The following is a 10,137-nucleotide window of genomic DNA, read 5'->3' on the forward strand; positions in this document are numbered from 1 at the left end:
TGGCATTTGAAATGTAGTGTATAATTTTTAGACTTTTTGTTTTGTTTTATCTTGAATCTGTTTAACTAAAAAAGTAAAATGCCAATTAAAATAATATGTCTTCTCTTTTCAATATTTCTGGCAGGGCTAATTTCATTTGTTTCTTCCCTTAGTGGTGTGGTTTCAGAGACTCTCACAATTCACACAATAGCCCAACCCCAAGGAGAAATGAGTGCCTACAGGCTCATAGTGCAGCCTCAAAGGGTTCTCTGAGGGTCAGACCTGCGTGTGCTCTGAGATGGGACATGGAGGGACCTTTACTACTCCATTTAGGTTTTGTATTTTGCTTTTCAGTTTCACTGATGATGCAGGCGTGATTCAAGTCCGTGAAGTATTCATTGTAGTCCAGGGTCTAACCTACCACTAACTTCTCTAGAATTTCAAAGCCAACAGAGTCTAGTCCATAGCCAACACTTTAAGGAGTCCTTTTTCACCAGCAAGCTAGCAACCTTGCCCATCTTTGGGTTATGCTGCTTGACCGTTTACATGGTTTTCCTGTGCAAATTATATCCCCAACCATCAGGACATTCTCTCTGGTCAAAGCTGAGGGGTCCTCTCCACCAATTACTTTTATGTCCATGGTTGACCAGTCATTGCAGTAGCTCTTCAGTCTGATAAAATCTAGTCATAGGATTGCATCTCTCACTGTTTCTGTTCAATGCTTTGATGAAATCCAGCAGGTCCGCCAAGAATTTCTAGGCCCACTTGAGCATGCAGAGGGCCACAGTGTGATGGCCTCCCAGCTCCTTCATCATATCCCGAGCAAGTCGTTCAGTCCTGTGCATAATTAGTGCATGAGGAATAAACACCTTTCCTAAATCCTTCATGTAATGATATGGGATACAAAATAAATCTAGGTCATCGCCTGGCTCATCATCACTAATCATGATGCTGGGGCTTCGGGTCTCCACAGCGAAGCTGGATGAAGCACAGGCTGAAATTGAAGAGGCGAATTTTTAGATTTTGGAGAATTTGTCTATGATTTCTACATTAATTTTACTCTGCTCAAAATATATTCTTGCTGATTTCAATCCTCTAAACTTAATCAACATTTTCTTTATGATTAAGCACATCGTCAATATTATTGTGTTACATGTGATTGGAATTAATGTGTGTTGTATTTGTTATAGTCAGTATTCTGTAACTGTCAAAAGGATAAATATATTAATGATGTTATTCAGATCTTTGCTATGCTTATTGGCTCCCTCCCTCCCCCATATACTTTTAGATATTTAAATATCATAAAGATTCCTACTATTATTATTAATTCAATTTTCAGGCTTTTCAAAGCTACATTATTGAGTGTATAAAGATTTAGAATGGTGTTATCGTGCTGTTGTGTTGCCTACTTTACCATTAAGAAATCTCTATCACAGAGGGAGGGAGGAGGGGAGGGAAAAAAAGAGGAGCTGATACCAAGGGCCCAAGTAGAAAGAAAATGTTTTGTAAATAATGATGGCAATATATGTACCAATGTACTCGATACAAAGTGATACAAGTGATGTATGGAGCTTTAAGACAACCCCCCAATAAAATGACTTATTAAAATGTAAAAAATTAAAAATAAATCTCTATCATAGTCGTAACCTAAGAACAATTACTACTTGTGACATGGTTCAACTAGATACTCACTCTCAGGGGAAAATCACTGTAGTTGTGGTTGCTACAACAAAGTGTGGTAAGAAAACCAAATGGCGCCTGCTATCCGAAAGAATACTGTCTAGGGTCCTTAAAGTCTATCTCAAGACAAGCAGCCATCTAGTGAGACATCAACTAAGTCCATACAGAAGAAGTACACCAGCCTGTGTTACCCAAGGATGATAAAGAAGAAAATCCAAATCCAGGGGTGAGAACTGTATCAGAACTTAAATTCTGAACAACTAGCTTACAGAAGACTTTAAATGACAGTTGTTGTTGTTGTTAGGTGCCATTGAACAGTTACAAGCCCTAAAGACCCTCTGCACAACAGAACAAAGCACTGCCCAGTCCTGCACCGTCCTCACAAGTGTTCCTGTGCTTGATGACGTGGTTGCAGCCACTGTGTCCACCCATCTCCTTGAGGGCCTTTGCCTCCATCTCTGTCCCTCTACTTTACCAAGCATGATGTTCTCCAGGGACTGGTCTCTCCTGACTCCATATCCAAGTACTTGAGGCGAAGTCTTACCATCCTTGCCGCTAAGGCAAACTCTGGCCATTCTTCTTCCAAGACAGATTTATTTGTCCTTTTGACAATCCACGGTAATGTCAATATTTTTTACCAGGACCACAATTCAATGGATATCATAACATTCAAGGATGACAGCAGAAGCCCACAACCATTTACAGGGTCCTTATGAGGATTAAGCCTCTGGCCATAGTCCAGAGATATGAATAACTTTGCTATCAGACAAAGAGAATTATAAATTCAATTATGGATTGCAGTTAGATTAAAATGTAATGATGTATCCCTTGATCTTCCTTTTGACTCATGTGTTAGTCTGGGTTCTTTAGAGAAACAAATCCACAGAAACTCATGTATAAGAGAGGGTTTTATATAAAGGTTAAGTGCGCATCAAGAAAACATCCCAACCCAGTGCTGCCCAAGCCCATAAGTCCAACATTAGCCCATATGTCCGACACCAATCCACAAAGTCGTCCTCCATCAGAAAAAGAAGATGCAATGATGCTTACTGCAGGAGGAAAGCCGCGTCAGTGAAAGTGTAAGCATCTCAGCACTAGCAGGAGTCTCCACACAGGTGCTCCAGCACCCAGGGCTGCATCGCAGTAAATCCGTGTGGCTTCTCCTCAAGATGTGAGTCTTGCAAGCTGAAGCAGGGAACTGACTAAAGAAGCTACACCCTGGACTGACCATCAGAAAGCAAGAGACCTGAGAACTAGAAAAGAGAGACCCACTGAGCCATTTATCCCTCCATCCTTCAATTAACCCCACATGCGTTTATCAGCACGGTTGACACAATAAGCTAACTACCACAACTCATTTTAAATTTTTTCTGGCTTTTAAATATTTTCTGCTTCAGTTTTGAACTTTTTCTCTGCTTTATTTTGTCATAGTTTGGTTTGTTTGTTCCTAGGTTTTGTTTTGTACATTTTTTCTCTATACGAAGTCCAGGATAGGCAAATCTATAGGTCAGTAACTGGATTAGTTTAAGGGCACGGTAGAAAAGGTTGGGACAAATGAAAGATTAACAATAGTAAAGACAAGGAAGAAAAAAATATTCTAAAATTGTGATGATTGCACAATTTTTAATATGATTGAATTATTAAACTGTATAATATGTGAATTATATGCCAATAATTTTTAAAATGCATATATCCTTCTTTCAGCTTATAAGTTCTCCTTTTCTTAATGTTATGTATTTTATCTAACAATGCTTCTGGTAATGCAAAGAATATTTTTCATATGTAATATCTAATATTAGTTTAGCCATATCAACTTTCTCTTGATAAGTGTTTACCTGGTATAACTTATTTTATCCTTTACTTCCAAACATTCTTATCCTTGTATTTAAAATAGATCTCTTACAAGCAGCATATAGTTGTTCCTTTTACAGTCCCTTCTGAAATTCTAGTCTTTCACTTAGATTAACTAGTCCATTTCTATAATGAATCAGTTGAATTAATTGAATGACTTGCTTGAATTCTGATATACTTATTCTATGATCATCCCACTCATACAACTACTTTCATGGGATTTGGAGACTGTAACTCTTTTTTTTAAATCATTTTATTGGGAGCTTATACAACTCTTATCACAATTCATACATACATCAATTGTATAAAGCACATTTGTACATTCATTGCCCTCATCATTCTCAAAACATTTGCTCTCCATGTAAGTCCCTCGTATCAGCTCATCATTTTTCCCTCTCTCTCCCTGCTCCCTTCTCCCTCATGAACCCTTGATAATTTATAAATTATTATTTTGTCATATCTTACACTGTCCGACGTCTCTCTTCCCCCACTTTTCTGTTGTCCATCCCCCAGAGGAGGTTATATGTAGATCCTTGTAATCAATTCCCCCTCTCTACTCCACCCTCCATCCACCCTCCCGATATTGCCACTCTCACCACTGGTCCTGAAAGGATCATCAGTCCAGGATTCCCTGTTTCCAGATCCTATCTGACCAGTGTACATCCTCTGGTCTAGCCAGATTTGTAAGGTAGAATTGGGATCATGGTAGTGGGTGGGAAGGAAGCATTTAGGAACTGGAGGAAAGTTGTATGTTCCACCGTTGCTACACTGCACCCTGACTGGCTCGTCTCCTCTCCACCACCCTTCTGTAAGGGGATGTCCAGTTGCCGACAGATGGGCTTTGGGTTCCTGCTCCACACTCCCCCCATTCACAATTATATGACTTTTTGTTCTTTGATGTCTGATACCTCATCCCTGTGACACCCCGTGATTACACAGACTGGTGTGCTTCTTCCATGTGGACTTTATTGCTTCCAAGCTAGATGGTCGCTTGTTTACCTTCAAGCCTTTAAGACCCTAGATGCTATATCTTTTGATAGTCAGACACCATCAACTTTCTTCACCACATTTGCTTATGCACCCATTTGTCTTCAGAGATCGTACTGGGGAGGTGAGCCTACAATGATATGATTTTTTGTTCTTTGATGCCTGATAAGTGATCCCTTCAGCACCTTCTAATCATGGGCTGGTGTGCTTCTTCTATGTGGGCTTTGTTGCTTCTTAGCTAGATGGCTGATTGTTTACCTTCAAGCCTTTAAGACCAGAGACTGTAACTCTTTATAGTGTAGAAAGACTCCTCTTTCTCCAACTGATGATTTTGAACTTCTGATCTTGCAGCTAGCAGCCCAACATTTAACCAATACATGCCACCAGAGCTATGAGTCAGAATTGACTCAGTAGCAGTGAGTACTTTATGTTATTTTAAAATTCCCTCTTGCCTTCCTTTTTGAAAAAATCATTTTATTAGAGGCTCTTGCAGATCTTATAAAATCCAATACATTAATTATATCTAGCATGTTTGTACATATGTTCTTTTGTCTTCTTTTGGTGCAGCTGATTATTTTTATTTTTAAATTATTTTACTGGTTCTACAGTCTTAATATCCTTCAGGAGATTACCACATGCGTACTTGATTTATATGCAGTACAGCTATTGTTTTAGTTTTCAGTTGATAATGATAGAACCTTAGAATACATTCAATACATCTACTTTCTTCTAATGTTTAAAGGGAGGCATTTTAATTTATGTATATTTTAAACTCAATAAAGTACAATTAACATAACTTTATACAGTTAATTTAATTTGTATTTATCCACATAGTTACTATTTCTGTTGGTCTCCATTTTATCTGAATTTCCATATTTCCAAATAAGATTATTTTCCTTTTGTCTGAAATAACTTTCTTTAATATTTAATCTAATAATTTTCTGCTAAATGCTGATGATTCATGTTCTCATGTTTGTCTGAAACATTTTTATTTCATCTTAATTTTTGAATAATCTTTTTACTTGCCATAGAATTTTAAATTGACCACTATTTTCTTTTTTAGGTTTAATTATGCCATTTTATTATCTTTTGGAATATGTCACTCTTCTTAAGAGGCCAATTGTCAGTCTTAGTTTCTCCTTTGAAAAAAGGAACTTTTTGACATTTTGAAATTTCAACTTTTGAAATTCTGGCCCATCAAAACAAAATTACAGAATAAAGAGTCCAAAATTAGATCCATACAGATAGGGTCAATTAATTGTTCACAAAGGTAGCAAAATAATTCCGTGAAAAAAAATTCTTGGGAAAATGGTGCTTGATCAACAGGCTATCTGTTTGGAAAAGAAAAGAAAAAGGAATATCAACATCAATTAGTTCACACCATACTCAAAAATTAAATCAAGACGGGTCAGTCACCTGAGTGTAAACACACACGGGGGTAGCAAAGAAAACCTGGAATTGAGCTGGGTAGAGCAGAGCTTTCATAGATGCATATTTTCCCACTGGTGTCACCTGGGACGGTACTCTCTGGTCAGTGAACTTTTTTGTAAAAGTAGTTTTGTTTGAACCTTGTTTTTTTGTTATAATTAATTTAAGAGAACAGCATACAAGTGTGAAATTTTGTTTTCTACTTGGGAAAAATACTATGAAAACCATTGTGATGTTGAACACAGCTTACAAAGACAGTGCTATGGGAAAAACGCAAGTGCACAAGTGGTTTTCTCATTTTAAAAAGGTGAAATGTTGATTGATGACAAACCTTGTTCTGGATATCCATCAACTTTCCTATGACTCCTAGTGTATTTGGAGTTTGTTCCAACTGGTCAGACTGTTAATCCAGCTTTCTATTTAGAGTTTCTGAGAAAATTGCACAACTATGTGACAAAAAAGACCTGATTTGTGGCAGCCAAGGGACTGGTGTTGCTACCATGACAATGCACCTGCTCACACAGTCATCTCAGTACACCAGTTTTTGGCAAAAAGAGCATGCCTCTCTTGCCCATGCACCTTAAACACCTGTCCTCATTCCATGTAATGTCTTTTTGTTTCCATGATTGAAGAAGGACATGAAAGAACAATGATTTCACGACATAGAAGAGGTGAAGAAAAAAAACTAGGGAGATGCTGTCAGTCATCTAAACAGTTGAGTTTGAAAAATGTTTTCAGTAATAGAATCTCAGACTTGACAAATGTAGTAAGTGTAATGGAGAGTACTTTGAAGGTGATAAGGTTGTCTTGTAAAAAAAATAATTAAATACATATCTATGAAAAACAAAATTCTGGATATATATACATAAATATATAACAGCTATTTTACATATGGAATATATAAAGATATGGGGAAAGATTTTCTATGAAATTTTATAAATAAGATACATAAGAAGCACACAAGATACTCATTATTATTTGTCACTAGGGAAATGCAAATCAAAACCACCATATACTCTTTAGAATGGTTAGAAATTTTTTAATAATCGTAAGTAATCTGTGAGGTTATAAGGAAACTAGAAACCTCATACACCTACTATTGCAATTATAAAATGTTACAACCACATTGGAAACAATTTGGCACTTTCTTAAGAAGTTAAGCCAGTTGTTGTTCGGTGCCATTGAGTTGGTTCCTACCCATAGCAACCTTATGTACTGCAGAACGGAACACTGCCTGGTCCTGAATCATCCTCACATTTGTTCCTATGCTTGATCTTATTGTTGAAGCCACTGTGTCCATCCATCTCCTTGAGGGCCCTCCTCTTTTTCGCTGTCCCTTTACTTAGCTAAACATGATGTCCTCTTCCAGAGACCAGTTTCTTCTGACATATCCCAAGTATGTAAGATGAAGGCCCGCCATCCTTGCCTCTAAGGGGCACTCTGGCTATACAAGACATATTGTTTGTCCTTTTAGCAGCCCACAGTACTTTTCATTCTTTCTTATTCAATGTATGACTTTCACATGCATATGAGGCCATTGATAATATCATGACTTAGGTCAGGCACGCCTTAGTTCTCAAAATAACATGCTTACTTTTCAACACTCTAAAGAAAGAGGTTTTGTGCAGACTTACCTAATGTGACGTGTCTTTTTATCCCTTGACTGCTGCATCCATGAACATTGATTGTGGATCTAAGCAAGGCACACTTGACAACTTCAACCTCCTTTTCCACTTATCATGATGATACCTTGTGTTAGACAATAAACTATCACATACCTATTTGGTCTGGTTGTCCAGTTGTGAGGATTTTGATCTTCTTTGCATTGTAATCCATACTGAAGACTTTAATCCTTAATGTAATCCTTCATTAGCAAGTGGTCCAAGTCCTTCTCACTTTCAGAAAGCAAGGTTGTGTCATCTGTATATCAAAGGTTCTTAATAAGTCTTCTGCCAATCCTGATGCCACATTCTTAGTCATATAAACTAGCTTCTCTTATTATTTGCTCAGCATGCAGATTAAATATGTAGGTGAAAGGATACAACCCTGAAGCATACCTTTCCTGATTTTAAACCATGCCCCATCCCTCTATTTCATTGGCACAACTGCCTCTTGATCCATATACAGAAGAACACAATGAAGTGTTCTGGAATTCTCATTCTTCACAAGGTTATCCATAGTTTGTTTTGATCCACACAATCGAATGTCTTGGCATAGTAAATAAGACACCAGTAAACATCCTTCTGGTAACCTTTGCTTTCAGCCAAGGTCCATCTGAAATCAACAATAATATCCCTTGTACCATATCCTCTTCTGAATCAAGTCTGAACTTCTGATAGCTTCTTGTTAATGTACTGCTACAACTATTGTTGGATGAGCTTAGCAAGATTTTACTTGTGTGCCATATCAATGATATTGTTCTATAATTTGAGCACTCTATTGAGTCACCTTTCTTTAGAATGGGTACAACTATGGATCTCTTCCAGTCAGTTGACCAAGTAGCTGTCTTCCAAATTTCTTGGCATAGATGCAAGAGTGCATCCAGTGCTTCATCAGCTGTTAGAACATTTCAATTGGTATTTCATTGAATTCCTGGAGTCTGATTTTTGGTTAATGCATTCAGAGCATTTTGAACTTCTTATTTGAGCATCATTGGCTCTTGTTTATATGCTACCTCCTGAAATGGTGGACTGTCTACTAGTTCTTTCTGGTACAGTGACTCTGTGCATTGTTTTCATCTCTTGATGCTTCTGTGTCATTCAATATCTTGCCTATAGAATCATTCAAAATTGTTATTTAAGGCTTGACTTTCATCTTGAGTTCTTTCATTTTCAGATATGGTGAGTGTGTTCTTCCCTTTTGGGTCTCCAATTCTAGGTCCTTGCACATTTCATTTTAATAGTTGGCTTTGTCTTCTCAAGCTTCCCATTGGACTCTTCTATTCACCTCCTGGACATGACAAACTGACAGACAAGTAGTGGAAGTTAAGCGCATACCTACCATTTGTTGTTAGGTGTAATTGAGTTGTTCCTGACTCATAGAAACAGAGCCTTATGTACAACAGTTGGGGTCGTCCTCACAATTGTTACTCTATTTGAAAACATTGTTGCTGCCACAGTGTCAATCTGATTCATTGAATAGCTTTCTTTTCCTTATTATGATAGTTGGGTTTTATGTCAAATTGACCAGGTGAAAAAGATTCTCAGTAGCTTGAAAGCTAACATCCCATAATACCCCATGACCTGCCCTAATGTAATATAATCACATTCAATCAGTTATAAGCCTCCTTAATGGGATACAATTAGGGTGGATTGCAACAAACTTACTCAGATCATAGCCTTGAAGCAATTATGTTTCCTCAGGGTGTGTGGTCTGTTTCTTTATAAGGAGATGTTGTGGGAAAGTGGCCTTGCTTATTGTTGGGTTTGCATCCCACCTGGCTTATTAACCTCTGGTTCTTTCGACTTGAGGAAATGGTCTACCATATTGCCTGCCAGGTATCTGTAAGTGTCACTATTTTTGCTTTTTTAGAAAGCCCAGCCTAAGACACTTATCTACCTCAGCCACTTCACTATTAAATGTTTATTCAAGAGAAATGCATGTCCACATAAAGACTTTTGTTTGAAAAAGAAAGGGGTTCACAGTGTTTTATTTATAATACTCACTTGTGCTTTTAATGACATATTTAAGAAAGCCACGTATAACCGACAATTACGAACATCTACTCATATTTTCCTTTTTTTTCCTCTCCCATATTTTCTTCTAAGTGTTTTATAGGTTTACTTTTCCAATACTCCAAAAATTCTTCAATAACAAGAGGATTTAAGGCAACCTTCCCCCAATTTACCCTGTTTATTGGTCTTTGGTGGCTACAAAACCAGGTCAATCTGGAAGCACGTGACCTGGAAATTTATCCTGTGGGTAACAGTGAGGAAAGTTGTAAGCAATGAATTAATGATTATAAGGACCTCTGTTGTTAGATGCCCATCAATATGACAAGGACAGGTACAGCAACCTGACTTGTCTAACTGATGAGTCCCCATGTACCAGGAACAGGGAGGCTAGAGGCCAGGAGTCTGACCACCCAGGAACCTACCTGCCAAATAAATACATAGTGAGGTCAACGAACACTGCCAGACTTATATGGGCCTGCCAGCTCTGGGCTGTGTCCAACTGCTTTCGCCTATTTAGCAGGATAGACCTGCTGGGGAC

At 37.8% G+C, this 10,137-nt stretch overlaps 1 pseudogene; it reads right to left on the reverse strand.

Moving 5' to 3' along the window:
- Positions 1-223: 223 nt before the first annotated feature.
- On the reverse strand, positions 224-9,410 carry LOC142440016 (hypoxanthine-guanine phosphoribosyltransferase pseudogene; annotated as a pseudogene).
- Positions 9,411-10,137: the final 727 nt, after the last annotated feature.

Source organism: Tenrec ecaudatus, chromosome 2, assembly GCF_050624435.1.
Source record: "Tenrec ecaudatus isolate mTenEca1 chromosome 2, mTenEca1.hap1, whole genome shotgun sequence".
Lineage (NCBI taxonomy): Eukaryota > Metazoa > Chordata > Mammalia > Afrosoricida > Tenrecidae > Tenrec > Tenrec ecaudatus.